Source organism: Sparus aurata, chromosome 22, assembly GCF_900880675.1.
Source record: "Sparus aurata chromosome 22, fSpaAur1.1, whole genome shotgun sequence".
NCBI classification, from domain to species: domain Eukaryota; kingdom Metazoa; phylum Chordata; class Actinopteri; order Spariformes; family Sparidae; genus Sparus; species Sparus aurata.
Genome location: NC_044208.1, coordinates 539,930 through 563,121, shown reverse-complemented (window position 1 = coordinate 563,121; position 23,192 = coordinate 539,930). Strand labels below are relative to the sequence as shown.

General features: G+C 40.0%; 3 long non-coding RNA genes across 3 annotated transcripts; 2 read left to right on the top strand and 1 right to left on the bottom strand.

The window, feature by feature from the left end:
* Positions 1-10,173: 10,173 nt before the first annotated feature.
* On the top strand, positions 10,174-11,676 carry LOC115573687 (uncharacterized). Its single transcript, XR_003982327.1, has 2 exons — positions 10,174-10,434; positions 11,163-11,676. It is a non-coding gene; the product is annotated as an uncharacterized LOC115573687 (long non-coding RNA).
* A 70-nt stretch (positions 11,677-11,746) lies between these two features.
* Positions 11,747-12,954, bottom strand: LOC115573686 (uncharacterized). Its single transcript, XR_003982326.1, has 2 exons — positions 12,529-12,954; positions 11,747-12,184 (listed from the first exon to the last, which is right to left on the bottom strand). It is a non-coding gene; the product is annotated as an uncharacterized LOC115573686 (long non-coding RNA).
* Positions 12,955-13,013: 59 nt separating this feature from the next.
* On the top strand, positions 13,014-21,611 carry LOC115574377 (uncharacterized). Its single transcript, XR_003982476.1, has 6 exons — positions 13,014-13,261; positions 14,053-14,239; positions 17,096-17,257; positions 17,537-17,572; positions 20,239-20,438; positions 20,597-21,611. It is a non-coding gene; the product is annotated as an uncharacterized LOC115574377 (long non-coding RNA).
* The last annotated feature ends 1,581 nt before the right edge of the window (positions 21,612-23,192 follow it).

Here is a 23,192-nt window from a genome sequence, read left to right as displayed (position 1 = left end):
CGGAACTAAAAGTATTCTTAGATAGTATAAATATACCCAATGTATCAGAAAACCTTAGGATAAATTTGGAGAAAGATATTACGGTAGAGGAATTGTCTGTTGCAATTGATAGTATTAAAGCAGGAAAAACTCCCGGACCTAATGGCCTCCCAATTGAAATCTATAATAAATTTAAAAATAAATTGCTGATTCCAATTTTAGAAATGTTTACAGAGTCCTTCCAAAAAGGCATCTTGCCATTGTCTCTAAGAGGAGCATTAATTACTCTGCTCCCAAAGGCTGGTAAACCTAATAATAAATGTGAAAATTGGAGACCCATTAGTCTGCTAAACGCAGATTTGAAAATACTCTGTAAGATTTTGGCAAAAAGGATCGAAGAAATAATACCTAAGATAATTGGGGGGGATCAGAACGGGTTCATTCGTGGCAGACAAGGCTTCCATAATGTCAGAAGGATTTTGAATATTCTTCATCACCAAAAGGGGGCGCCAGACACTGCTTTGCTGTCAATCGACGCTGAAAAAGCGTTTGACAGAGTGGAATGGTCCTATCTGTTTCAGATTCTGGCACGCTTTGGTTTGGGAGAGAATTTTTGTAATTGGATAAGATTACTTTATAAAGAACCATACGCACAAATTTTGACAAATAGCAATATCTCAAAAACTATAAAAATAAATCGAGGGTGTAGACAAGGGGACCCTCTGTCTCCATTACTTTTCATTTTGGCAATCGAACCTTTGGCAATTGCAGTGAGGTCACATGATAACATTTCTGGGATAACCATAGGACAGACTGAGCACCGTTTAGCCTTATATCCAAAGACATAATTGTTTTTCTCAAAAATACCAATAAATCCATCCCGGCCCTGTTAGATTTGATTGGGGAGTTCGGTAAGATTTCAGATTATAAGATTAATAAGTCTAAAACATCTATCATACTATTAAATCAAGTAGACAGGGAAAATCCATCCAGTGTAGTTGCGCAATTTAAGGTAGTCAATTGCTTCACTTATTTAGGCATTCAAATTGTTCCATTGCTTAACAATATCATAGAAACTAACTATAGGCCAGTTATGCAAGATGTCTCAAATTCTTTAGATAGATGGGCTGCTTTACCAATGTCATTAATGGGGAGAATAAATACTCTCAAAATGAAGGTACTTCCTAAACTGTTGTATTTGTCTCAAAATTTACCTCTGCCACCACCAAGCAACTTATTTTCTCAACTGAAGACACTTTTTATCAAGTTTCTTTGGAACAAAAGACGCCCCAGGCTGCGCCTATCATTGTTGTACTTGCCGTATGATAGAGGAGGGCTCAAATGCCCAAACCCACTTTGGTACTACTGGGCAGCGCAACTGAGAACACTGATGTTCTACTATGCGGAGGAGAATATGCCAATGTGGAGAGAAATGGAAGGTTATTCACTGAAGCTGCCTTTGCCCACTTATCTGTACTCAGCCAATTTTTAAGAAGTTAAAAAAGAATACCAAGAATCCTATGACTAAAAACATGATTAGTGTGTGGCAACAAGTTAAGAATTATCTCAAAGTAGCTGACTCGCTCTCATTATTTAATCCAATTTGGGGAAATGATCTCTTCCCCCCAGGAGGAGGTGAGGGTGGATTTAAAATTTGGGCAGAACAGGGGTTAGGAAAAATAGGAGATCTTTATAGGCCAGATGATAAACATCTGATGTCTTTTGATGAAATTGTTGCCAAACACAACATAGCCCGTAGCCAGTTCTTTAGATATTTACAACTGAGAGATTTTATTGGAACACAACAAAAACAGTCCCTGTCTATTCCTAGCCTATCAATACGTGAAGAAATGATGGTGAAAGACTGCCAGGGGAGAGGCTTCATCTCCAAAATATATGAGGAACTGGTTGGTGAATCTTCAGAAACATCAGTAAAAAAGCTTGAGTCCTGGAGAGAGGACCTACAGGAGAATATCTCCATCGAGGAGTGGGAGAGGGCGTGTACCAAAGCACAGTCAAAAAGTGAACACACGTTTAGATTTCTGCAGTACAACTGGTTGATGCGCTTGTATATAACTCCAGTTAAACTTAATAAATTCAACAGTGTCGTACCGGATGTTTGTATAAAATGTGATAAGGAAAAGGGCACGATTTTCCACTGTTTGTGGCAGTGCTCTCAAATAAAGAAATTCTGGAATGAAGTGAAACAGTGTATTGAGGAAATTTTAGAGATAAATTTGCAGTTGGAACCAAAACTTTTTCTCTTGGGCATTTACCCAGCTAAGTGTAACATAAGAAAGAAGCATAAAATATTTTTAGATATAGGCCTGCTGTTGGTAAAAAGAGTCATTGCAATTGCTTGGAAAGAGGTAAATAGACCAAGGATAGGTAAATGGCTTTCAGAACTAACAGCAACTCTGCCCTTAGAAAAGATTACGTATGCAATCAGGGGTAAGCAACCAATTTTAGATAACATCTGGGGCCCCTTTAGTAATTTTCTTGCAAACAATGATTTGTCTCGTTTGGTGGGACCATCTGGGGAGGACCCATAAGTGGCCCTCTGTAGCTCCTTTGGGAAAGGATGAGGTCTGGTGTTGAAAGATCACTATCTAATTTATGCAGCATAATGCTTACTTGTGAATATGAGCAGGGTGTGGTTGGTCTTGTACTTATTCCCTCCTCTCTTATTTACTTTCATTTTCTTGTGTATTATTTGTATGTATTTAATTATTTTATTTTATTTATTTATTTTGTTGTTGTGTAATCAAGTTTTTTTTTTGTTGTTGTTTGTTTTTTTCTCTGTGGTTGTGTTTTGTCGTCAAGTCTTGGTTGTGTTTGATGATCATGGGTTCTCCATGGTCTGGGGCAAGAGTTTTGAGTCCCAATGTTTGTGTGTGTGTTATTATGTCTGAAATAAATAATGTTGTTGGAAAAAAATAAAATAAAAAAAGTAATATCTCAAGGCCTAAATGTTTGTAAAAAGAAATTTGACGCAACATTTGAAAACATAAACCATTATAGATCTGAAGATAGGAGATAGCTAAAAATGTATGAGTGGAGTAGTGTGATGAGTATTTAACCAAAGCATGTATATAACTGGGTATTTAAATATATTGGGGAATTTTGGAGTATCCAAAAGCCGTTTAGTTGGACATATATGTAGTAGAGTGCAGATGTTTTCCTACGGAGATTGAAACCAAATCATACATATTGATTTTGCTCTAAAAACACCTCCTCAGAGCAAATGCTTGAATTGAAATTAATTAAGGGACAAAGTTGCCGTGGGCTTGTCAATATTCTTTCATTTAAGGCTAAGTTGTTGTAATAAACTACCTGTTTGAATGTTGGCAAATAAAAAGGGTTGATTTATGATTGACAATGAGTCTATCCAGCTGTCTTTGTCTCTCGGCGGTTGAGAGGAGTTCAGAGTGTGCGTGTCCGTGGAGCAGAGAGAGAGGGGAGAAGAGAAAAGGAGGGGCTGAGCAGCTGGTATGTGAACATGCAGACGCAGACCTGTGACCTGCGACCTGTGTTGGATCGTGTTGATTACTCCTCCTTCCACACTTAGATACAGATAATCACCATAGCTGTTTACAGCTTTACTGATTTTACATTTGAGTTCTTTGAAATAAAACAGATCTGCATTATGAAATAATAATGATGTTAAGCCGAATCTCTGTAATATTTATATTACGTGGATGATGATAAAGAAGTGACATTTTTGGCGTGTGCTTAGTATGGACGACTTAATAGTCTTTATTTGTGTTCATCTTCTTCTTTCTATACACCGGGGACGCGAGACTCCGAGAAAGAAGATATAACATCCAGGTCGGGAGACGTACGGCAATCACCGGACACCGGAGAGTGTCATCCGCCTTTGGGACCCACACTAAATCTGTCATGCTAGTGCAATTTTATCCACAAACCCTTTACGGACACAAACACGGATACTTCCCCATTGAGGTAGTCCTATGCATATAAAAACACACACATACACTTCCAGGCAAACACACATGCTCATACACTCACATACGTTTAAAGCTACAACAAATACATGCACACAAAGTTTTTGAGTACTAATCAGGGAAGAATCACAAGTGAAGTTTGGTAACTGATTGACCGACTATAAAATATCATTGGTTGTTAACAGTGATTCCATTATCTGAGTATATAGTTCAAATTAAGTTTGGATGATTCAATGTTTGATATCGGAATTGTTTTATAATTGTTGGAGGAGATAAACGTTGTGGAGTAGACGGTGGGGAGATTGGTGCAGATGTTAGAGACAGTTATCGGTTCTCAGTGGGTACTGGTGGACGTTTAAGTCACTACTTTCATTGTATCCTCCCAGACGTCCGAGTTAAAAAAAGTTATGATTTTATTAGGGCGATACATTACTGGTTTTCTCTGAGGTTGGCAAATTTACTCCATTTTCTTTGAGAAGTGAATTGGTGTTCTGAAAACACATCTTTAATCGATTATATTTGATTTAGGTGTCTCCCTTGGATGGAGTATATTATCTTTACTTTAATATTGTTTAAGGGTTTATGAATAAAGACGTGAGGGGATATTATTTTACAATGCTGAAAATTATGTTAGGAAAAGTAACCCCCTTAATATAGGGATTGCAGAAATATCAAAGTAATGGCCGGAAACTGATCAACCCTGGCCGGTGGATAGGACCCTTAATGAATGAATGAATCCTTTATTTTTCAGTGAAGGTTAATTACACAATATGATCATAAATCACGATACATTCAGACAGCCGAACATTGAACCATAAGATGATTTATTGTAAGATTATGCTGTGAGTCATTTCACTTCTGAGGGGGATAGATCTGGAAAGCAGCCTTTCCCATTACGTTTTTTACCGTGGGAATATTTAAAATTAAGGACTCTTGTGAACAAGCGTGCACATTACAAGTTTTAAATGAGATAAAAATGTTAAGATAGTCAGGTAAAACATGCAGCAGGGCCATGTAGATAAAAATCATTCAGTACTGTTTCCTCCTTACGAATAAAGATGGTCATCCAACTTTGTCATAAAGAACACAGTGATGAGTTCTAAACCTGTACTAAAACAAAATGCAGAATGATACCCTGCAGCAAGGGTCCTCAAAGTTGAAAGAGTAGTGTGCATGTAGATGACATCTGCATAATCTACAAATATAAAAGTTGCCTGGACAAGTTCTTTTTTACATTTTAAAGTAAAACAAGCTCTATTACGATAAAGTTAGTTCAAATTAGTTTGTTCAGACATATGAATTTTAAAAGATAGCTTTTAAATTGGAAACCCTTTCAATAGCAGTCCCATTCTATATAGTGACACTGCTGTTTATAAGAGAAGAAGGTGACAATCTTGTGAATAATATGCATTTGTCTTTTTGGGATTAAATAGTAACAGTCAGAGCTTGAAGTATAAAGTGAGAATTGGACGGTAATCCAGAGGTAATTAAAACACTACAGGTGCTTGTGGCCACGTCTAAGGTGGAGCAAAAGAAGGGTAAAAAGGGACAGAAAAAGCTAATGATATCGAAAGAAATGAGTGAGAAGCTTGCGGAGGAGTCAGGGTACTTGAGGTGTGCGGCCCAATCGGGTTCAGATTAATGGTTCAGTCAATAGCCAAAACATGCTCTTCTCAGCTCTGGTTGCATAAATGTGGGACCACAAGGAGCTGCTATGAAAATATACAAGGAAGAGTACCTTGGCAAAGGATATGACATTGAAGGGGGCATTCCACACGTGACTCTGATGATGATGGCCAACGCTGATGAACAGAAGCTTGTAGAAGATGCCATTTTTGTTCCAGTGAAAGAAAACCCTGCCATTTGGGGAGAGTAAAGATTAGAAGTTCATACAAATTATGATCTCCGCCCACTAAATCAGTGTTCAGTGTCAAGTCAGATGTAGATCGCCTGAAAGAAGAAATGTTGCGACGGGTTCCAGAATACAGCACTGACATTGAACTCACGAAGGTTCAAAAACAATCCAGGGGATTGACCCCCAAACTAAAGGACTGCTACCAAGGGCTTAGAATTGGGTAGGGATGCTAGGGACACATCCCTACCAATATTCAGCCGCTACTGTGTAGTCACTCTCAATACAACTGCTGTCCGTAGTGTTTAGTCAATCATTATGGCACACAAAGGTTTAAATGTCGGTCTCTGCTAGAAGTCCCGCCTCTTACCTAAATATTGCTCCCTGATCGGTTGCCTGTTTCTCGCTAACTTACATGTGATTGGCTGTCCCCGCTGTCACTCCTTCTGCTTGTTGTTCTGCTAGTTGGACCGAACGAGAGGCAGTGCATGTTATCTGCAACTGCGAGTGTAAGTGGTCAACATGTTCAGCATTTGTTCTTCCTGGGTCACGTCAGCTAGAAGGATTTTAATATCAGTGGTGTCATTTACATTTGTATTTGTGTCTGTTTGCGTGCGTGTACGTGTATGCATGCGTGTGTGCTGTATAGGATTTGAAGGATGTCAAAGAAAAGAAAACTGGATATAAAAGACTTCTTTAGGTGTCAAAGTGTAAATTACTTCAAGGGTGTATAGGTAGAGGCTCAACAATACAGATATTGAATAAAAGAGAATATTTAATGCCAAAGAGATACACTTTTTAAAAGTCATTTTTAATTCTTATTTTCATGTATTTGTGTAGAAGTGAGCAACGGTTTTAAAACACAAATGAAGAAACTTTGTGTTGGAAATACAATAAAACCTCACATTCTAGATGATCATGTGATTTTATAATTATAAAATATAATTAATTAATATTAAGTAATATTAATATTTAGTAAAAGCCTTTTTGCTCAGGAAATAACTGTACCATCAAGCTCTATGATCATTGTGTCCCTATTGTATCTGTTCATATGTCATGCATCAACATATTTTTGTAAGGTGACAGACAGCAAAGAGGCTGGAGGAGATGGAGGAGGAGAGGCCAGAGAAGGTAGAGGAAGAGAGGCTGGAGGAGATGGAGGAGGAGAGGCCAGAGAAGGTAGAGGAAGAGAGGCAGGAGGAGGTAGAGAAGGAGAGGCTGGAGCAGATGAAGGAAGAGAGGCTGGAGGAGATGGAGGAGGAGAGGCCAGAGAAGGTAGAGGAAGAGAGGCAGGAGGAGGTAGAGAAAGAGAGGCTGGAGCAGATGAAGGAAGAGAGGCTGGAGAAGATAGAGGAGGAGAAGCTGGAGGAGATGTAGGAGGAGGAACTGAAAGAGAGGCTGGAAATTCACAGGTGAGGTAAAAATTTATGATGGATATGTTAGTCATGAGATTCAGCACTGTGACAAATGTTAGTGTGATGATGATCTGAATAGCAATGCTTCACCCATGTGGCTTTCAAACTCTTCGAAGTTGCCTCCCTGTCCTTCATTAGTTGCCTTAACCTATAACATCTGCATGTCGTGAAATTATGATTGCTAATGTAAAAAAACGTCAACTTTCAGGAGTGCTGCCTTGGAGCACTTTTGTGTCCCCACCAATCTAAAAATCAAACCTACTCCCTTGACTGCTAGAAGCAAATGTCTTGAAAAATGACTCAGACTCCTCGGAGCAACACACCAGTGTTTCCTGGAAAGGATATCGCTTGGTACGGTTTAACAGCAATGAATGCAGTTGTGGCTAACTTTCCAGCATGTGTGCCTGATCCGCATGCCTTATTTGCTTGGATTCCTCCAAAAGTTATGCACTTTCACAGTATGTTTGACACAGAGACATGTGTCATGAGGACTTAAGTCAATTATTGCAGATTTTGGCACAAGAGGGACACAAGGTGTCCCAGGAATAGCTACAGCATTTACAGGGACAGGGCAAGACAATAATTCAGGGACACAGGGAATTTCAAGTTTCACTGAATATCAAGTTTCAATTAAATAATGATTACAGGAGACATCAGCGCTTGCGCTGTCAGATTACTCTCAATGTTTTGTGTTAAATGTATCCGCATCCATGGGGAGTAGAACTACATGCGCAGTTCTTTGTCAGCCGACAGGTTGAAGTTAAGTTGCTTTATTAGTACCCATAGATAGTTTTGATAGAGCTTTGTTGTCATTGTACACTGTACAGCGAAATTCTTATATAAAAAGTTCTATATAGTGACACTGCTGTTCTTACAATAAAAAGTTCTTACAGGTCCAGATCCTACTAAGATATTAAAGGTAATTGGGTACATAAAATAAATACAGCAATGGGTAAATAAATAAAAACAGCAAGCTGAGCTGCACTCAGGGGAGAGAAGCTGAAAATCGTGTGCGATGCCTACTACTCCAATCTGCCTACTAGACCACTTTACTATTTGTTGAGTGAGCTTTTATTTTTCAATGATTACCCAAATCAGGCTGCTAGTGTAAATAATGAGATGATTCAATAAAACATGGTAGAGAAGGGTCATGCTGGACTTGTAGACAACCATAGGCTATAAGATCAGAAGGATGTCAATTTAGAGAGGTGCACCACAGTGGATTCTGCTGTATATTTGCCAACCCCAGAGGATGAGGTACCACATGATGGTGTCAAGAAGCAAATGGGCAAGCCCATGTTGCAAGGGGGGAAGTCAAGAGAAAAATCCTAAAAGAGTATGGTTTTTGGGTACCATATTTGCTTGAACAAATTGATCATGTCATAAGTAGATGTACAATCTGTCTGAAAAACAATGTTAGGAGAGGGGTGATGGTCCCTCCTGGTTATATTCTGACTCCAAGAGAAATATGTGTGAGCTAAGCGGGGACTTTGTTGATATGATAAAACCAAATGAAGGTAAAAAGAGATACCTGCTAGTAGGTGTATACAGATTTTTGCAATGGCCTGAGGTTTGTCCTACCAAGCAGATGGATGCTCAGTCTGTTGCCAAGTTCTTATGTTGGGAGGTCATAAGCCAACGGGGACTTCCAGATCACATATTTACAGATAAATGGGAAGAGTTCGTGGATAAAATGGTACATTTGATTCTACAGAAATTGGGAATTCAACAACGTTTAGGAGCGGTTTATCATCTCCTCAAAGCCAAGGCATTTGCGAAAAATGAATGGTGTGTTGAAAACTGCATTGTGAAACTCTGCCAACATACAGGTCTAAATTGGGTAGAATTGCATTAATGGCATGTCGCTTGAGGGAACTTTGAGATTTGCATATGACGCCTCATGAATTGGTCACAGGTAGACGGATGCCTACACCTTGTTTTCACCCTATCCCAGGCCCCACTACAATAAAATGGATGTTTGAGTGATGGAATATATAAACAATAAGTAAAGGGAATAAACCTTGTGGTGACATTTAGTGACTAGTATACAGCCTGTATACTACAAGGGTGTGTTGCTCAGGACGAATGTGTTAAACAAACCACCTGGCTGAATAAGTTACCAAAGGTTAGTGTCTGTGTAATGAGATCCAACCATGCGCTCATATGGGAAGATCAGAGTGATTGTGAATTTTGTGGGAATGATAGGTCCATTGGAAGTTTAAGCACATCTGTTCCAGTGAGTCAGTTGACAATATGAGGAACAAAAGGGGAAATAAGGAAATTTATCTGATTCTTTTACAGGTACTTTGAAATAAGGGCAGACAAGTGGGGAAGGAATCTGGTGGAAGATGGTCAACTTTGGCACTATGTCACCCATGAGGTGTGTCATTGAAAAGCAAAAGTAAGTACAGAATGTTTAAGAAGGTCAGAGCATTGGACAGCAATAAACAAGAGCACAATTGGACACAAATAATGATGAGACACACATGCACACAGAAACACTGAGTGCTAAAGACTAAGCATCAAGGGCGGACTGGCATACGGGGACACCAGGGATTTCCCCGGTGGGCCGGTGGGCTGGTGGGCCGGTGGCAGGGGCGGGCTGGCCATCGGGAAGTTCGAGAGTATTCCCGACCACCGGTCGGTCTGTTACAGGCCGAACCGGCCGGTGGTCGGAACGTTTTTTTACCCCATATAACGGCCGCAGGTGGCACAGAGTGGAACGTCAGACTGGGTCAGTCTCATATTTAGCATATTAAGGGAGGATACGAGCAGCCCCTCCCAACTTGAGCTGATCCTTGTTTCTATAGAGTGGCGAAGTCCCGCCCCTTCCGGTGGACCCCATGGGACCTCTGGGATCGTAAAATATACATGGGATTGAATGGACAGAAAGTAATTATTTTCTGGTCCCAGTCGTTGTATGCCTTGGATTACACAAATGTTGTTTGTGGGTTTAAATGATATTTTTTCACATCAAGAGTTTGACAGTCTATTGTGCAATTGTTCAGTTAAAGGCTGTAGAGAAAAAATGACGAGAAAGACTACATGTCGCGTATGTGACGTCACGTCATGAACTTTTCCCTCCGCTGTCAAGTGGCTAAGTCAAGGTTCCTCTATTTCAAGATGCTGGTGTGTTTTGTACCAGTCCTCATTCGAGCAGGCACGGCTGTTGTTTCTTTCGGATCCCTTCAGATGTGAAGTATCGCTGGCTCAAATTGATCCGGTAAGAGATTTGTATATGCGAATTTAGCAAAGATAACTTAGCTGCTACCCAGCTAGCAGCTAACAACTGGCGTACTTTAACATTAAGTTTAGCCTTGATTTTCATAGTTTCAGTACATCCTTATCCTTATCATTATTTTACACAGTTGGAAGAAAAAGGGTGAACCTTCTGGAATAGTGTGGATTTCTGCATGGTATGATGGTGCAGATGTTTTATGCATGACTGCTCATACGGTGTGACATGTTATTAGCGCAAGAAAAAATTGTCCCGCTTTAAATTGTCTTCATTGAAAACCCTCAAGCCAGTGCTCCTGGTGACAATCAGATATCCACATTTTTATATCCAATCAGTGCAGAAAACCACACAATTCCAAAGGGTGCACATACTGTGATAGCCATACGTTTCATCTGACTGTGTAAGAGTACTTTGGCTTCAGAGTAGTGATGAAGGTAGTGGAGTGAGCAACATGTAATGATAACATTTACTTTTTAATCCACTCTTGTAATCTTGTAAATTTAAATACAAAATCAGACTGATCAGAGAGAGTCGAAAGGGGACCAGCAGCCAGCCTTGCATGAAATTCTCCTGGATTGTTTGTTGCCTAGAGTTAGACCAATAACATACACAAATGATTACTGCAACCGTGTCTGAATCAGTCTTTAAAAAATTAATTAATAAAATCGTGATGAAATCATGTTCTGCTTTGTTCACTTTCTCTCTTTTTGTAGGAACAGCTAAAGCCCCCAACCAGGACTGATGGACACAGGAATTTTCAGGTCAAGTGTTTTATTAATTCTACTGCATCACAGTTAGCAGTGTCAGCATACACAGCAGTATCTACAACTGACCAGTGACCAAATTAAGCACTTAACAACCACGAACATGTCCACAAGTCTCCCAGTCCCTCAAACTGTGCACAATGCACCACCCCATGTCAATCAAATTACACGCAATATGTGGGATAGTGCCTTGTGCATATGTTGTGACTTTTCATCAAGGCATCATTAATGCAATTAATTATTTAAGCACCAATCAGACCTCACATGAACGTTTACACACCAAAAATGTAACAGTGTAGCTTTTTAAGTGAGTTTAAGTGAGCATTAATTCCATTTTTATCACAAGTTTATGTTTTCTATATTCTTCTCTCCTCAGCACCATCATATCCTGTTCCTCTGTGTCCTGCTTGCAAGTCAGCGCCTTGGATTTGTATACCATTTCAAATAAATTCAGTTGACTGTAGTTATGACCTTGAGCTGTGTTTCTTTGAGTCAAAAACAATGTTTGTGTTTAAAAACAATCAGACACAGCCTTTAACAGAATACGAGCTTACTTTATTCCCAATGTGAAAGATGACAGTCATTTACCTGCATTAGTGTTTATAACTTAGATTTTATTCAAATCCTCAAGTTCAATATTTATGTCAGATAAACTGTATGGGCTGTGAGTGTGATTTTATATTTTATCACCACACACACTCATTTGTAAAAATCTTACCTGATGTTTCAATGGCTTAACTATGATATTAAGCCTAATAGCAAAGATATAATTACAGTGTAGGACAAAAGTCTGGCAAAACAAAGTGTCTTGTACATGTCGCACATGATATGTCCATCTTATGAGATATTTGCTGACGTCTCCAGAAGAGTGAGAAAACAATACTCCTCAGAGCCATCTTCAGGCACACCGCTTGAAGGGACCATGCTGAAGCTCACAGTGAGGGTCATGTCTTCACTGTCCTGGCACGAGTCTAAAGGGAAAAGGAAAACAAAACACACATATAGGCAAGATTATACAATAGGACTAACGCCACTCACTACTAGCAATGATAACACACTGACGAGGGCATTTGATGCATACTCATATCGGGAGCTTCATTTAGCTACTAGAGCTACGGCAGTTAGCTGGCTAGCAAAATATGTGAGATGATTCAGACTTTGTTTGGATATATTAGTATTTGCATGTTCTGCTGGGGATAACAGACGCTAAAGAAATTGGTAACTTTGCTGACTCTTATCGAGAGCTTTAGTTAGCCACTACACTACAGCACTTGCAATTAGCTAGCTAGTTAGCTAGCGAAGACGTATCACTCACCGAAACCTTATAACGATGCTCCCTGCGACTCGCGTGGACAAGACCGACCATCTCCCCATCGGCATGGATGCAGCTACAGCTCTACATGCCCCGACTTATAATGATGTTCGCCTCTTTCTAGGCTGTTATCCTCCCCTTGGAAAAAAGCGGTGAAGTAGTGCAGAGAGATCGCCAGAGAGCGGGTGGTGACGTACATCATTCGCGTCAGGAGCGGCGAAGGGCTGTAGTTCACAAAGCGGCCTCACACAAAACCTAACATTATCAAGCTTCTTCGCGCTAAATTGTAGCAATCTTTGCATGGAAAATTATCTTTAAAAACCACAAACAACATATGTGAAATTCATAGCACAATTCAAACGGGACCAGAAAATATTTGTTATCTCTCCATTGACTGCCATTCATAATAATTCGCATCTGAGGTCCCATGTACCGGAAACTGAAGGGCGTGACTTTGCCACTCTATTGAAATGTGATTGGCTCAGCCACTCAGTCAGTCATTAAAAGAAAGTGGAGCGGGATAAATTCAAATTAGTAAACATGTTAAAAAGAAAGAAGACGGAGAAAGAGATGGGTGGAACAGAAAATTTAAGGGCAAAAAAGAAAAAACGGTTAAAACAGGATGCAGCCAAATGCGCCATATAAACAGAGCTTTAGTGGTGGAGGGGTGAAGGTCAGCGCGGCTACAGTCCGCCAGGCCAGTGAAGATATGGACCCAGCAGCGGACCCAGTGCCGGTATGTCGGGCTGAGACGGGGCGGGTTGTAATTTCAGGCCCGTTGAGAACTCTAGTTTGTGTTTTTGGATGTGTTCAAGGCACACAGAACCAGGCTGTCCGCCGATCGGATCGGCCGATATTTTGCATTTTGTGAGATTTGTGAGATTGGCCGTAATGTCTTAATTCACCGATCCGATCAATGACGTCATTGTCGTGTTGAAACTGTTTGCAGATGCTCCTGTTGCATAGATTGCAGATAGCTTGTGTTTTATCTGTCTCATTTACTCCGAAGAAGTTCCACAGCACCGACATGTGTGTTTGCTAACTTAGTGATGATGTTGCTAGCTAATGATTCAAGAATCAAAAAGCTTTATTGTCCGTCACATAGTGACAGGGCTCAAAACATAAACGCCACAAAAACATAAAGACAGAAATCATGATTTCATAGCCTATCAGCAATGTTACACCATACCTGCGTAAATCCTTTATCTTTTTGATCAATTAAAAATAAAATCCATACTGGCTGACCAGAAAAACGCAGAAATGTCCTTGTTGCAAAGAAAACATATTTCAGGAGAGAGTCTGTGTTCAAAGTTAAAAAGATATTATTTGAATATATACGTTATACATCCTGCTTTCCTGTTCTGTTTCTACATTAATATTTAGCCATTTTTACCAGCTCAAGAAAAATACATTAAAGTGAGTAATTCATTTACAGTGTGTGTGTGTGTTTGGCGCTTTTGTTGATTTTTGAATTCTTTGCAAAAGTGCCATAACATTTATCTTTGTTGCTGTTATTGTTATTATTAGCTACAAGGCCAGAGTCAGTCATGGAGTTGATGCAGAGGGACAGGATAGTGCCAGTCATAGGAGTGAGGAGGAGGAAGAGAGAGATGAGGAGGGACAGGAGAAGGAGGAGGAGGAGATGGAAGAGGATGAGGAGAAGGAAGAGGAGGAGGAGGAAAGTGGAGCAGGAACCACCAAAAAACAGTGCCAGGTACAGGTGCAGTGTGCAGGACTGGGTTGGCAATAGGTCTTTGCATAGAATTATATTAAGATCATGTCATGTTGATGTTCCACTTCCAGTCACACAGAAACAATAAGCCCATCCTCTCCTGCAGTTATTATAGTGCAAATAAAGTATTCATGTTAAAATTATGGTTCAACTTGCATCCGTCATGCGATCGGATAAAAGGCCTCTCCAAACCAAGCTCCCGGGCTGAATTTCAACCCCAGTCCGCCCCTGCTAAGCATTGTTTCTAACAATGTTTAATAGTTGATGGCTTTAAAGTGAAACTCTCGCCAAAAAGCAACCAAGGCTTTATTTGCGATTGAATATGAGTCAAACCTTCATGTATAAGCATAATTACAACGAAAGACGCACTTTTAAGATTTACTGTAGTTGGGTTTTCGGGCACGTTAATTTTGAATGGGAGTGCTAGGGGCAGAGATACGATGGAATCAAAATCGCTATTTTTAGAACACTAAGAAGGCTCAACACAACATGAAACTTTGCTCGTAGCATCACCAGGGTCTCTACTCATGAACACGAGCATTGAGAACATCGTTTGTGTACACAGAGTTTATGAAAAAGAAGATTTTTGAACTACTCACGTTAGCTGCTGCATCTCCGGCGTGCCGCAGTCATGGCAGACAAAAAGTATCGATCCCTGAGTGCAACCTGACAGGCAGGAGAGTAAGTTTCATGTTGTGTCGAGCCTTCTTAGTGTTCTAAAAATAGCGTGCCCGAAAACCCAACTACGGTAAATCTTAAAAGTGCGTCTTTCATCATAATTATGCTTTTACACGAAGGTTTGACTCATATTCAATCGCAAATAAAGCCTCGGTTGCCTTTTGGCGAGAAGTTTCACTTTAAGTAAGAGTTTAATTTGGTAATATAAAAGATATGAATTTGGTTATTGTCCAGTCAAAATCAACTTGTAGACTATGAAAAGAAAACATCCATTCAGCCCTAAAGCTGTTGAAGTCATTGCTCCTGTCGTTCAGTCTATCATATATCAAGGTACCATCACTGAATCGCTAGTCCCAGCGGTGCCTTCCTCATCTTGTCTGAAAAGAAATCAAAGGGGGTCGAGATTATTAAAACACCTGAAGCTGGTCAGCATCCAGCGGGTGCTGCAACACTAATGTTGATAATTTTATCAGACTGGGTTTTCAATTACAGATTTAACGAATGCATATTCTAGCATTCCTGGGCATCCTGACTCACAGTTCTGGGTTGCTTTCACTATCAATGGTTGTGTATAGGTATTCCTATACAAGGGCATGGTTGAACTAATAATGTCTCATACTCATGTATGACCTCGCACATGGGGGAAACATTTGACCAAGACTGACATTGACTGACTTGTGAGGTAGAGACAATCTGTACTGACTTAAATGGACTGACTTAGATCAAGCTTGATGCATTTTTGTTTAGGTCTCTCAAACCATAGATGTCCTGGAAAGATTAAATAATTGAAAGAATGAATAGTAATCTCTTTCTGAAGTGTGGTGGTTTAGTTGAAAACCCTTAGCCCCATGCTGGCAAATAGTAATTGATAGATCATAAGTTGAAATAACTTTTCACCACAGACAAGGCTATAATAAAAACGCCACAGGGCTGGAATAGCTGCTTTTTCCAAAAAAAAAAAAAGTTATGTCCATAGCTGATGTAACCATGTGTCATCTAACTGCATGCTGTTCCCTGGAAAAACTACTCACTTAATCAAAGCATGAGTATAGAACTAACAAAGGTGTTACTAACAATGTCACATGTCACTCTGAAATGATGTACAGTCCTTAATACATTAGTTTTGCTTCCTGCTGGTCCGGATGGAGAACCACATCCATATCGGAAGTGGCTGATTCTGTGTCAAACCAACAAAGCATTATTTGACACACCCCTCATTAACCCTAACTCAATTCTCTTTTCAGATGATTCTGCTGTAAAACATCCGACCAATGAATCTCCAAGTCTTTCCTAATAACAATGTCTACTTAGATAGCTGAAAAGGTTGCAATAATTCAGGTTTTTCTTTCTAGGAACAGGAAAGGACGTTGCAGCTAACGCTAAATTTCAAGTATCAGTAACCTCTACCTGTCTGTGTAGTGATATGCAAATATGAAGTCCATACAGGTTGGCTGACCTAGTGCAGCTCCAAAGGCAGCTGCTCTTACATCTCCCTCACTAGGGACAAGAGAATGAAAGGTTGACCTGTCAAAACTCTGCTCTCGCATTTAAATTTGCTCTGCTTGTGCTCAAACTGTGTGCATGCACTTGGTTATAGCTGCTTGCGCAGCTCTTCTTCTTGCGCTGAGGAAAGTTCTGCTCTCGGATCTCTCCTCTGCTCATGGATTTTTCTTGTGTATCAACACTGTCAACCAATAGAAGGCCGGCTACTGTTGACCAATCAGATTATCCCCGCTTCTTTGCGGGTGCATTCGCTGTACTTCAAGGAGTGTCGCATACGGGCGGGCACTCTTTCTACCGGGTTTATCTACTTCCGCCCGCCAGGCTGTTAAATGTGGTGTCTATTATATGTGGCTCAACATGATACAATGGTCCAACCCCAAGAGCAAATCGGCCCTGTCAGTAACACAGTACAAGCTGGCTACATATTTCCTTGGCAGTTACCCCTCAATGGTATGTTAATGAGTTTAGAGAAGGGTCTGGATGACAAAAGAGGTGATGGCCTGATTCATTATTCTTGGCAACATTATTTCTTCTCATGTAAAAAATGTATTGAATTGGGAGACTGGTTGCCAACTGTTATACAATAATTTATGTTTTAGCTTATTAGTCTTTTTGCTCTGGCCTCATTTTTCTTTTCTTCTTTTTTTACATTTCCAGATGGTGTGGATTTCCTTGCCAAAAAAAAGATTTTTGACAAGGTAATGCACATAAGAAGACTTGAGGAGGAGGTGATGATCCTTGCTACAGAAGTAAGGCAACACTAGGAGTTCCTCAAGAGAAGCGAGCAGACATTGAGTGGTCTATCCATCAGCACTGAGGGTAAGCCATTACCCATTACAATAAAAACATCAACAGATCACACTCATCTACCCATAGTGGTATTTTTCTTCCATAGAAAGATTTAAGTTGTCTGTTTTGCTGATTTTTTTAATGCCGTTTTCAGGACTCAAACAGATCTCACATGCATCTCACTGGAAGATATTATGTGATCTATGTATGTGTGTAACATACAGGAAACTTACATGTATTTCAAAGAAGAAAAATATAAATGTAATTTGTAATTTTTATTTTTTTTATTTTTTGTTAATTACTATTAAGGTAGCCACGGCAGCCTCTCTGAAGAAGGACTTCGAGGTCTGTAGCGCCGCATTATGTAATAACGCCGCATTATGTAATAATGTAATACATTTTCTCTTCATTATGTAATAACGCCGCATTTCGTAATAATCTGCCACATTTTGTAATAAAATTCTTGAATGCAATATGTAATAAACTTTGTCGCATTATGTAATAAGTTATTACATATTGGGTCAGTTATTACAAAATGCAGGTGTTGCACTTTTTTTACCAAGAAAATGTAATAAGTTGGTGCATTACGTAATAAAACACCAAATTGGATGTCTTAATTACAAACAAACATTATACCATCAGAACGACATTGACATTAAGCATACCAGCATGAATCATAAATATGAATTCATTTTAAAAACTAGTAGGATGTTTCATTTGTCAAATCTAAATCAAATATAACTGAATTCACAGAGAATGTGTTTGAAAGCTCATAGAGACAAAAACTGCACTAAATGAGTGTTACTGGCAAGAACATATCGGTTCACTGAAATGACATACATGCATGCAATCTGGATTATGATATGCAAGTATTATACGTGATAGAAAGCAGCCAAAACACGAAAACAAATATCGAACAGAAAAAAACTTTATTCCAGCTCCATTGCAATTACTCCATGCAACATTGATGTCTATTGAGAGAGAGAGCGAGAGAGAGCGAGAGAGAGAGCGTGTGAGCTTTGGTCCATAATGAAGTGAAAATGTTGATGCGAAAGATTATTTACACTGTTTTTAGTTGGTTTAATTTTGATGGTCATTTAGTTTTATCCACTATAAGAAAGGACATCAATGTTGCATGGAGTAATTGCAATGGAGCTGGAATAAAGTTTTTTTCTGTTTGATATTTGTTTTCGTGTTTTGTCTGCTTTCTATCACGTATAATATTTGCATATCATAATCCAGATTGCATGTGTGTATGTCATTTCAATTAACCGATATGTTCTTGCCAGTAACACTCATTTGGTTCAGTTTTTGTCTCTATGAGCTTTAAACACATTCTCTGTAGTGTTGTGTCGGTCGCGTACGTGTCTTTCGAACGAACAAATCTTTTGAGTGAACGAAGTGAACAGAATCACTTCATGAACTGATTCGTTCCTTTCTCAGTTCAGTTGAGCTCAGCCACGAGCATGCCGGCCGGGAGTGGGACTGCCGCGACTCACACAGAGAACTGTGAGGATGTGATTCACGTTCGCGCTGTGATTCGTTCATGACTCGTGAACCTACTGCACACAGAGAACTGTCACTGAGGACGTGATTCTCGTTCACCTACTGTGCTGAAAGTGGCGCTGTGTCACTCACTCACTCACTCACTCAGGGCAGAGGAGTTGAATTACGTTCAGTAACCGTACTGCTAAAATTAGCGCTGTGTTGCTAAAATCTGTGTAGCATCATGTTAAGTGATTTTACTGCACAGTAAAAGTCACTCACGTTCGCGAACGTGATTCTCAGCAGGTCGTTCATTGCACACTGATTCAGTGACAGCGCGAGCGTGATTCACGTCCTCAGCAGGTCGTTTGCGAACGAGGGACGCCAGGACGCAAATCACGGTCGCGCTTTTACTCACTCATGATTCGCGTTGCTGAGGACGTGATTCTCGTTCACGTACTGTGCTGAAAGTGATGCTGTGTCACTCACTCACTCAGGGCAGAGGAGTTGATTCACGCTCAGTAACTGTACTGCTAAAATTAGCGCTGTGTTGCTAACATCCGTGTAGCATTATGTTTTGTGATTGTGTACTATAGTCCGTGAACGCACCGTCCCTCTGTAAGTGAACGTGAACCTCAGGGCTGAATCATGAACTGAATGGCGGATCGTTTGACTGTTTAACAGTTTAGGGAGTTGGAGAGTTGAACTATTCGGTGAATGAATCTTTTGAACGGATTCTAGAGATTCAGTACAGTAAAAAGAACTGCCGTTCCCATCACTAATTCTCTGTACAGTAAAAAGAACTGCCGTTCCCATCACTAATTCTCTGTACAGTAAAAAGAACTGACGTTCCCATCACTAATTTTCTGTACAGTAAAAAGAACTGCCATTCCCATCACTAATTCTCTGTGAATTCAGGGCCTGCATTTTTATATGGTAAATGGTCTGCAGTTTTATAGCACTTTTCCAGTCTAACGACAGCTCAAAGCGCTGTACAAAACATTCACACACACACACGCACACACTGATGACGGAGGCTGCCATGCAAGGCGGCAACTGCTCATCAGGAGCAATTTGGGGTTCAGTATCTTGCTCAAGGACACTTTGACATGCAACTAGGGGGAGCCGGGACTCGAACTGGTGACCTTCCGATCACTAGATGACCTGCTCTACCCACTGAGCCACAGCCGCTCAAATTCAGTTATATTTGATTTAGATTTGACAAACGAAACATCCTACTAGTTTTTAAAATTAATTTATATTTATGATTCATGCTGGTATGCTTAATGTCAATGTCGTTCTGATGGTATAATGTTTTTTTGTAATTAAGAAATCCAATTTGGTGTTTTATTACATAATGCACCAACTTATTACATAATGCGGCAAATTTTATTACATATTGCGTTCAAGAATTTTATTACAAAATGTGGCAGATTACTACGAAATGCGGCGTTATTACATAATGAAGTGAAAATGTATTACATTATTACATAATTCGGCGTTATTACATAATGCGGTGCTACAAGGTCTTCAGGCAGAGTTCAAGAGAAGAAGGTCTCAGCTGCAGTCTCACCTTATCACTGTGAGAAATAAATACTTGCAAGTAGTAAGGGCAGGACTTAATGGGTTTGCACTGGACCTTGAAGAGGGAGAAGAGCAGTTTGAGGAGCAAGATCTAGCAAGTGATGTGGAGAGCTACTCGGATGAGGAGGACATGGACATGCAGGTAATTAAGGACATGAGATTGTACACAAGCAAATTACTGTATCTCATAGATACTGTCATGGGTTGACATTGTTTGATTATTCTGTGACAAATGCAGTGCTCTAGGTTTGTGTTTAACTTATTCCTGTTTATCTTCTCTTTTTCTCCCAAATAAAAAAGGGACTGGACAGTGCAGTTGGGGAATAGAATCCAGAGGACAACATGTCTCCTAATGACATGCCCATTGAAACTGAGTCTGGCACTTTGAGATTTGTTTTCATGAAAAGTGCATTACAAATCAAATGTATTATTATTATTATTACTATTTATTTCTATATGTTGTTGTTGTTGTTGTTGTTGTTGTTATTATTATAATACTCTAATAGATCATAGATAGATGTGATCTCAAGTGGACAGGTCTAAGTACAGACAGCTGTGAATCCACCTAATGTGTCTTTAATGCATCTTGAGATCAAATCACTCAGACCACATTCAGAGGTGATCCAAAAAAGTCACATATACAGTATTTACAGCAAATATTTGATATTCTGCGTAATGCTGTAGTGTCACTGCCTGTGATCTTGTCGAATGTTTATTGTTTATTTGTTTTGGTTTGCTGGTTCAATCCCAACACCCTGTATATCCCAGTCAGGGATGGACCATAACTCTGTATATTCACTTGAATACTTACTGTAGACCCTGAATGTACTTTTGACCCCATGACATGTCTATGAAGGTTCATGGTACTTTGAGCCTGTTTTGAAATCAGTGGATGAATTTTCTTTTCTTTTCTAAGAATAGGCAATAAACTGTTTGTCACAAGAGAATCACAAATTATGTTAACTACGCCTACACTGGCAGTCAAGTTTCAAGCGCTTGCATTTGTTTTTGAAAAGTTCGATTCGAACTTGGATGAAGATTCCTCACCAAAGCATGTCTTTACGGCTTTATCTCTTCACAATGAAGAAATGAAGAAAGATTCATATTGTTTGAAATGTTTGCTTGGTTTACGGCACACAAACTTTGCTACAAAGTCCTCAGTTTTATTGTATAGGTTCTACAAGGAAGTCAGTGCATTCAGTGGATTGTCTGAGTCATTAGGTTTTGCAAATGCATTGCAAGTTTGACCAGATGTACAGTATGCAGTATGTATCTATGCTTTGACTCAATTAAATGCAGTTGTGTACTTTGTCCACCTCTTTTTTGAATGTTTATTCATTGTCTCTTCATGGGTCGCATAAAAATAAATAATATTAATAGTCATTCATGCCTCATCATTCCTGCACTGAGGACACTTAATTTAGAAAGATAGAAATATTGTTGTTTAATTTAAAAACAGCTAAAGTTTGAGTTTATTTGCACATTAAAAAGGAAAATGAAGCTCACAGGCTACATGGAAAATGAGGACACAGGCCCTATTAATTTCTATTGTCTCATTGCTTTCTACAGTCAGCGCCATATTCATACTATTCTATGGCGCTGTCCACCACTCTTGGGGTATGTTCACTAGCTGCAACGTTTAGCTAACAAACGTTTGTTATTAATTGATCTGATAGATTGAGCTGTATGGTGCATCATCTCATAAGGAAGCCACATTATATTTAAACAAACTTTAAACCACATTATCACTCCACAGCAACAAAAATAGATCCGAGTCACGAGCCCCGAAAGTTCTGATTTCAAACGTTGCTGAATCAGTTTTGCCTTTGAACATACCCCCTGTAGTCGGCGAAACAGAGCGACAGGAATAAGTGTTAAATAGCACTATTAAATGTTTATATAAATGTTTTTATTGTCATGACTCTGGTTTTATGTCTCTGTATTCATGTTGTTGTGTGTCTTGTGTCTCATGTTTTGATTTTCCATGCCCTCTTGTGTCATGTGTCCTTTAAGTTCTCCTGTGTATTTTCCCAGTTGCAGTCTGTCTCCCTCTGTCTGTCAGTGTTTTGTCCTCCATGCTCCTCCCTCTCGTTACCTCACCTGGGCTCCTCTCTCCTCACCTGTTCCTTGTCTGGTCATTAGTCTGTGTATTTAGTCTGTGAATCCCCTGCACTCCTTGTCCGTTCATTGTCTCTGCCAGTGTCTGTTCATGTCCATGTTCCTGCCTTGCCTCCTCTCGTGTCTCATGGTATGTGTTGGATTTTGAGTTTTGCAATCTGCATTTTTGATTTTGTACTTTGTCCTTTTGTTTGCACTTTGTTTAGCTCTCTTGGTTGCTACTTTGCTTTTGTCTCGTTTTTGGTCTTGCTCCTTTTTGGTTTTTGTACTTCAGCTTTAGTTTTATTAAAGCTCGCCTTTTGTTCCCCTCATTGCTGCCTCTTGTCCTCTGATTATCTGCGTTTGGGTCCAACTCCTATATTTCCATAGTTCTTCCCTTTAACCCCCCGCCCTGACAGAATGAACGGACCAAAACTGGACCCAGCAGTTGATGGCTTTGCAGTAATTCGCTGGTACCAGGACTTTATGACCAACCCCGCTAGCAGGGCTCGTCAAATCGCTGCTAGCAACCTTTTTTTTCAAGCCACAGCCAAGCTACCAGCCCGAACCCACGCCACAGCCACAGCCAAGCTACCAGCTCATGCCTCAGCTCCAGCCTCAGCTGAAATGTCCCCTTTTTGTGGAACCCGCCTGGCCTACAAAATGCCTCCACCAAGAAAGCGACGTTCTCGGCAGCGCCCTGGCTCCTTGAAGTCTGGCAATGGAGCCCCAACTCCATTGTCAACTGCACAGCCAGCGCTTGCCGGGTTTGCACCGCTAAAGGTGTGGCTGACACCCA